The sequence below is a fragment of the Salmo salar genome, chromosome ssa08 (genome assembly GCF_905237065.1).
Source record: "Salmo salar chromosome ssa08, Ssal_v3.1, whole genome shotgun sequence".
Classification (NCBI taxonomy): domain Eukaryota; kingdom Metazoa; phylum Chordata; class Actinopteri; order Salmoniformes; family Salmonidae; genus Salmo; species Salmo salar.
Window position 1 is genome coordinate 17,942,530 of NC_059449.1, and position 8,388 is coordinate 17,950,917.

The window sequence follows — 8,388 nt, forward strand, 5'->3', positions numbered from 1 at the left end:
CCGTTAGCTACTAGTACACATCCAGACGTTGTCCTATTCTGACATTTCAAAAGAGGAATTGTGGTGTGTATCTCTCCCAAGGTTTAGAACTATGTACCATGTGGACTGATCTTAGTGTGCTCTCTACCCGATCTACAACATCCTCTCTCTGTCCTCTTGCCATGGAGTTTCCTAATCTGCTCAATTGCTCATTCAACAGCCTAACTCTAACTTTAAACCTTCACCTATGATATTGAATGTAATCGTTTGCATATTAGCAACACCAAGCAAAGGAAGTGAAATGGAAAACTGGAACTGGAAATGAAGAGCTAGCTGGACGAAGGACTGTTAACATCAGAAGTTACAGCTGTGATTTCAAGGCATTGTGCTTGATTTTTTGGAAGCGGCCATTTTGTCGTGATCGAGACTGTTTCATCCTAAATAGTGCCCTCTCCCATATTGTCCTAGACCTAGAGGGAACGGGGGAGTTGTTTTGTGAGCTTTTCAAACTGGAACCGCGACAGGGCTTTCTCTCGTGTGCTTTACTGTTGTATGTTTATGTTCATTTGCTTTTGAAAGTTATTGACTGCTCTGCCAACAGATATACACTACATGTATTTGCTAAGTGATAGCACCATCTTTCAAGCAGCTTCTTGCAGTTTTAATAATCATGAATCATTCATTTTGAATTCAACAGAACCATTTTACCATAATCGCCTAAGGATTGGTACAGATTGAGTGCTCACTAGTCAATTACAGAATGGCTCAATTTAAACAGCGATCAAAATATACTGCCGAATGTTATTGTGCTGAACAGGCGTAGTGTGAAAATGAGAAAATCACAGCTTTCATTTCATGTTGTTGTTATTGTCACATATACAGTTATCTGAAGGCTACATTTAGTTTCTCTGGTAACAAGCAGTGGCTTCATACTGTAGTAATGGTTGCCATGGATTTCCCATGTACTGAGGCTTGTTTGAGACCCAAGCCTGACTTCAAAGCTATTGACCTCTAGATTGGCTCAAAGCTACAGTAGATTGATTTTAATACTGTAACCAGTTGGACTATTCTCTGCGACTAGCATCAAGGTGATGATGGATATCTTGTTATCTGGGCTGGAGAGAAATAGTATGTTAACTTAGTGTGACTATAACCACAGACAGGAGATGATCATTGCATTTCATTTTCTACATCTCTCTTTCACCACTATGTGTGCATGTGTGTGTGTTTATGTGTGTGTGCATGTGTGTGTGTTTGTGTAAAGCTCTTATTCGGCAGCTTATGATTAATTACAGTTATTGCTGATGAGTCACTCGCTCCCACTGGCTCATTCACCTGGGTGGACAGTTCTGGGAAAAACATTTTTTGACCAGATTTCCATGTTCAGACATCCTGTGTGGTTAAAGAAAACATTGTGTACGTGTGAACGGTGGGACTCAGAGACTGTCACAAAGCATGATGTCATGTCATCACGTCAGTCAGTGTAGGCGCATAGCTGAGCGTGGGGAGGGAGGGAGAGAGATAGGGGGAGAGAGAGGGAGAGAGAGAGAGAGAGAGATGGGGAGAGAGCAAGAGAGAGAGGGGTGGAGAGAGAGAGGGAGAGAAAATAGGGGAGAGAGGGAGAGTGAGAGGGGGGAGAGAGAGAGAACGAGAGAGAAGGGAGAGAGAGAGGTGTGGTAAGGGAGAGGGGGGAGAGAGAGAGAATGAGAGAGAAGGGGAGAGAGAGAGGTGTGGTAAGAGAGAGGGGTGGAGAGAGGGAGAGTGAGAGGGGGGAGAGAGAGGGAGAGTGAGAGGGGGGAGAGAGAGAGAGAGGGAGTGTGAGAGGGGGGAGAGAGAGTGATAAAGAGAGAGAGAGAAAGATAGAGAGTTGAGAGATAAACATAACATGAACAGCCAGTGGGCTCATTGCTCATCTGTGTCTTGCTGACAGAGAGGCTGTTTTTCATGACTAAGTATTTGGGTTCTCCTCTGTCATGTAGTACTGTCCTATGTGTGGTTGTCTTCTAGTCGTATACCGAAACCCATGTTCAGCACTACTATTTCAGCAGTCTCTTTTTTAAAGATACTCACAGTACAACTATGAAATGCGAGACGTGGAAAAAAAAGGTACATGTTTAGCAATAGAATGGCATTAACTGTTATCCCTTCCTCTGATCATTGTAGGTTGAAAACGTGTTGTAATCAAGTTGTAAACATGTTATGTGTTGAAAACTTGTTGTAATGACAACATTTACCTGTCGATAGTGATAAATGACTTGTGAAACTGCATTTTAATAAGAACCATGCCTGTTTCAAAGTTACCCTTTAAGTACAGGTCTCAGACCAGCTGACTCGACCCCCACTCCTAATCTTAACCATTGGGACATGAGAAGCAAAGCTGACCTCAGAGCAGCTCTTTTTGTGACTATGTCCATTTCTTTTGCCTTGTCAGCTGCCAGTTGTTTCCTATGAAGAGTATGCTTCTTCTAGCCTGGTCCCCTATCTGTTTGTGCTGTCTTCTCAGATCTGGAACCAGGCTATGCCCACCCCCCCAGACCCTTTGTTGATAGGCCAAGGCAAAATGTCAGACTGTTACCTCGCCGAGTTATTATGACTGCGATTGGATGTTGAGCTTTTTTTTCCTGATACTATATAGCCTCCTCTATATTTGTACTACTAGCTACTACCTTTATTTTGTATACCCAGAGAATTTAATTAGAAGCATTGGTACAGTAGTGCCAAGTTCATTTTGTTTAAAGCTGGGTCATATTCATTAGGGCGCACCGTAGCAAAATGTTTTGCAATGGCGGGGGCGACAAGTGTTTCTTATTGGCCAAAATAAGGAAGTCCTCTGTTTCAGTCTATTTTCTACTGCTTGGTACATAATGAATATGACACTGTTGGGCCAGGATGTCTGAAGACTGTTGGTTTTGCTCCCAGCAGGGAAGAATGTCTCACGGTTCACCGACTTCCTAATATGGATGCTGCACTATCCTGCCATTGACTGTTAGCAGGCTTTAGCAACTACAGTTGAAGGCGGAAGTTTACATACACTTAGGTTGGAGTCATTAAAACTCGTTTTTCAACCACTCCACACATTTTTTGTTAACAAACTATCGTTTTGGCAAGTCGGTTAGGACATCTACTGTGTGCATGACACAAGTAATTTTTCCAACAATTGTTTACAGATAGATTATTTCACGTATAATTCACTGTATCACAATTCCAGTGGGTCAGAAGTTTACATACACTAAGTTGACTGTGCCTTTAAACACCTTGGAAAATTACAGAAAATTATGTCATGGCTTTAGAAGCTTCTGATAGGCTAATTGACATCATTTGAGTCAATTGGAGGTGTACCTGTGGATGTATTGCAAGGCCTACCTTCAAATTCAGTGTCTCTTTTCTTGACATCATGGGAAAATCAAAAGAAATCAGCCAAGACCTCAGAAAAAAAAATGTAGACCTCCACAAGTCTGGTTCATCCTTGGGAGCAATTTCCAAACGCCTGAAGGTACCACTTTCATCTGTACAAGCAATAGTACGCAAGTATAAACACCATGGGACCACACAGCCATCATACCGCTCAGGAAGGAGATGCGTTCTGTGTCCTAGAGTTGAACGTATTTTGGTGCGAAAAGTGCAAATCAATCCCAGAACAACAGCAAAGGACCTTGTGAAGATCCTGGAGGAAACAGGTACAAAAGTATCTATATCCACAGTAAAACGAGTCCTATTTCGACATAACCTGAAAGGCCGCTCAGCAAGGAAGAAGCCACTGTTCCAAACCGCCATAAAAAAGCCGGACTACGGTTTGCAACTGCACATGGGGACAAAGATCGTACTATTTGGAGAAATGTCCTCTGGTCTGATGAAACAAAAATAGAACTGTTTGGCCATAATGAACTTTGTTATGTTTGGAGGAAAAAGGGGGATGTTCGCAAGCCGAAGAACACCATCCCAACTGTGAAGCATGGGGGTCGCAGCATCATGTTGTGGGGGTGCTTGCTGCAGGAGGGACTGGTGCACTTCACAAAATAGATGAAATCATGAGGAGGGAAAATTATGTGGATATATTGAAGCAACATCTCAAGACATCAGTCAGGAAGTTAAAGCTTGGTTGCAAATGGCCCCAAGCATACTTCAAAAGTTGTGGCAAAATGGCTTAAGGACAACAAAGTCAAGCTATTGCAGTGGCCATCACAAAGCCCTGACTTCAATCCTATAGAAAATTTGTGGGAAGAACTGAAAAAGCGTGTGCGAGTAAGGAGGCCTACAAACCTGATTCAGTTACACAAGCTCTGTCAGGAGGAATGGGCCAAAATTCACCCAACTTATTGTGGGAAGCTTGTGGAAGGCTACCTGAAATGTTTGACCCAAGTTAATAAACAATTTAAAGACAACGCTACCAAATACTAATTGAGTGTATGTAAACTTCTGACCCACTGGGAATGTGATGAAAGAAATAAAAGCTGAAATAAATAATTCTTACATTTACGTCATTTAGCAGACGCTCTTATCCAGAGCAACTTACAGTACTGAATGCATACATTTCATTTCATGCATTTTCTTTTTTTTGTACTGCCCCCCCATGGGAATCGAACCCACAACCCTGGCGTTGCACACACCGTGCTGGCGTTGCAAACACCATGCTCTACCAACTGAGCCACAGGGAAGAATTCTCTCTACTATTATTCTGACATTTCACATTCTTAAAATAAAGTGGTAATCCTAACTGACCTAAGACAGGGAATTTTTACTAGGATTAAATGTCAGGAATTGTGAAAAACTGAGTTTAAATGTATTTGGCTAAGGTGTACGTAAACTTCCGACTTCAACTGTATGTGATATACACTGAGGGTACAAAACATTAAGAACACCTTAAAATATTGAGTCCCCTTCTATGTTGACTCCAATGCTTCCCACAGTTGTGTCAAGTTGGCTGGATGCCCTGTGGGTGGTGGACCGTTCTTAATACACACGGGAAACTGTTGAGCGTGAAAAACCCAACAGCGTTGTGCCTGGCACCTACTACCATACCCTGTTCAAAGGTACTTCAATCTTTTGTCTTGCCCATTCAATCTCTAAATGGTATACATACACAATCCATGTCTCAATTGGCTCACCTGAATTCACCTGGTCAGTCTTTGTCATGGAAAGAGCAGGTGTTCATAATGTTTTGTACACTCAGTGTTCATGTAGCTATAGCAACTATGTGATATACATGTAGCTATAGCAACTATGTGACTGTTAGTTAATTATATTGAACAATGTGTATTCCTTGAGGGTATGCTACTGTACAAGTAATTGCAATTCTGTCTCTTCTGTCTATCATGCATGTTTGATTCTGAGAGAGAAGGTTGACAGCACTGTCACCAGTGTAACTGTATGTATCATCATTGCAGCTATTGATTATAATAAACATATTAATGATGAAGGTATTGATTATAATAAACATATTCATGACAAAACTATTGATTATAATAAGCTTCCTAAAGCTTAACGCTTATTGATGATGATATTTGATGCTATTGTCCGTTGACCAGTCTCAGCCCTTTTTTTCAGAAACGTGACATTATGAATATCTCATTGGTTCATTCTGTATTCCCTGTGTATAGCAAATATACAGACTAATGACATGGTGATTTGTAATCCATCTCTCGGTGTAACACATGCTAGAACTGTACTATGTACTGATATTGTTGACTTGTTTCTTTCCTATCTCAACCAGTGCTTTCTCAGATGCTTCATTGCGTATTAGGTTGAATATCCATGCATTCTTCATGTCACTCTGTCACCTACAGGTCCTGGTTTTTGCCATATTGGACTTGGTCGTCCACAATGCTTATTATGAAACAAACTGTGGATTTTGTGTGGAAATAAATGTTGCAAAGTGCTGCTCAAACACTAGTCTAGATACACGTTTTTATTTGCTTGCACAGCATTGAACATGAATGAGAATGGCATTGAACATGAATGAGAATGGCATTGAACATGGATGAGAATGGCACCGGAGATGGCTGCCTTTTTACGGGCTCTATCAGGAATCAAGGTAAGACCCAAGTGCAGACTGTGTGAAGTAACAATGTTTATTGTAACCACAGGGGCAGGCGAACAACAGGTCAAGGCAGGCAAGGGTCGATAATCCAGAGTAGTAGCAAGGTACTGGACGGCAGGCAGTCGGATGCGAAGGATGTAGTCCAGACACCGGACCAGGCCCAAATCCCATCATTCATGTGAAGAAAAGATGCCTACACGGGACGCAGGTCCGGGTGCCTTGTTAGACTTCGTCAGCGAGTAGGTAACCCACCTCTACCATCCGTCCTATTGGCCAATGTGTAATCATTGGAGAATACACTGGATGAGCTACGTTCAAGACTATACTACCAACGGGATATTAAAACTGTTTCACCGAGTCGTGGCTGAACGACAACATGGATAATATACAGTTGGCTGGTTTTTCCATGCATCAGCAAGACAGAACAGCTGCCTCCGGTGAAACAAGGGGTGGCAGTCTATGTCTATTTGTCAATAACATCTGGTGCGCAAAATCAAATATTAAGGAAGTCTCAAGGTTTTGCTCCCCTGAGGTAGAGTATCTCATGATAAGCTGTAGACCACACTATTTACAGTGGGGGGGAAAAGTATTTGATCCCCTGCTGATTTTGTACGTATGCCCACTGACAAAGAAAGGATCAGTCTATAATTTTAATGGTAGGTTTATTTGAACAGTGAGAGACAGAACAACAACAAAAATATCCAGAAAAACGCATGTCAGAAATGTTATAAATTGATTTGCATTTTAATGAGGGAAATAAGTATTTGACCCCCTCTCAATCAGAAAGATTTCTGGCTCCCAGGTGTCTTTTATACAGGTAACGAGCTGAGATTAGGAGCACACTCGTAAAGGGAGTGCTCCTAACCGCAGCTTGTTACCTGTAAAAAAGACACCTGTCCACAGAAGCAATCAATCAATCAGATTCCAAACTCTCCACCATGGCCAAGACCAAAGAGCTCTCCAAGGATGTCAGGGACAAGTTGTAGACCTAACAAAGGCTGGAATGGGCTACAAGACCATTGCCAAGCAGCTTGGTGAGAAGGTGACAACAGTTGGTGCGATTATTCGCAAATGGAAGAAACACAAAAGAACTGTCAATATTCCTCGGCCTGGGGCTCCATGCAAGATCTCACCTCGTGGAGTTGCAATGATCATGAGAATGGTGAGGAATCAGCCCAGAACTACACGGGAGGATCTTGTCAATGATCTCAAGGCAGCTGGGACCATAGTCACCAAGAAAACAATTGGTAACACACTACGCCGTGAAGGACTGAAATCCTGCAGCGCCCACAAGGTCCCCCTGCTCAAGAATACATATACATGCCCGTCTAAAGTTTGCCAATGAACATCTGAATGATTCAGAGGACAACTGGTGAAAGTGTTGTGGTCAGATGAGACCAAAATGGAGCTCTATGACATCAACTCAACTCGCTGTGTTTGGAGGAGGAGGAATGCTGCCTATGACCTCAAGAACACCATCTCCACCGTCAAACATGGAGGTGGAAACATTATGCTTTGGGGGTGTTTTTCTGCTAAGGGGATAGGACAACTTCACCGCATCAAAGGGACGATGGACGGGGCCATGTACCGTCAAATCTTGGGTGAGAACCTCCTTCCCTCAGCCAGGGCATTGAAAATGGGTCGTGGATGGGTATTCCAGCTTGACAATGACCCAAAACACACGGCCAAGGCAACAAAGGAGTGGCTCAAGAAGAAGCACATTAAGGTCCTGGAGTGGCCTAGCCAGTCTCCAGACCTTAATCCCATAGAAAATCTGTGGAGGGAGCTGAAGGTTCAAGTTGCCAAACGTCAGCCACGAAACCTTAATGACTTGGAGAAGATCTGCAAAGAGGAGTGGGACAAAATCCTGTGTGCAAACCTGGTGGCCAACTACAAGAAACGTCTGACCTCTGTGATTGCCAACAAGGGTTTTGCCACCAAGTACTAAGTCATGTATGCAGAGGGAGTCAAATACTTATTTCCCTCATTAAAATGCAAATAGTTTTATAACATTTTTGACATGTGTTTTTCTGAATTTTTGTTGTTGTTGTTATTCTGTCTCTCACTGTTCAAATAAACCTACTATTAAAATTATAGACCGATCATTTCTTTGTAAGTGGGCAAACGTACAAAATCAGCAGGGGATCAAATACTTTTTCCCCCCCACTGTACCAAGGGAGTTTATCTTTATTTTTCATAGCAGTCTATATTGCAGTACCTGGTTCAAATCCAGCCATGACTGGGAGTCTATAGGGCAGCACACAGTTGGCCCAGTGTCGTCCGGGGTAGGCAGTCATTCTAAATAAGAATTTGTTCTTAACCTGTTGAGGACAGACGTTCCGCTAGCGGAACCCCTAACCAACAGCCAATGG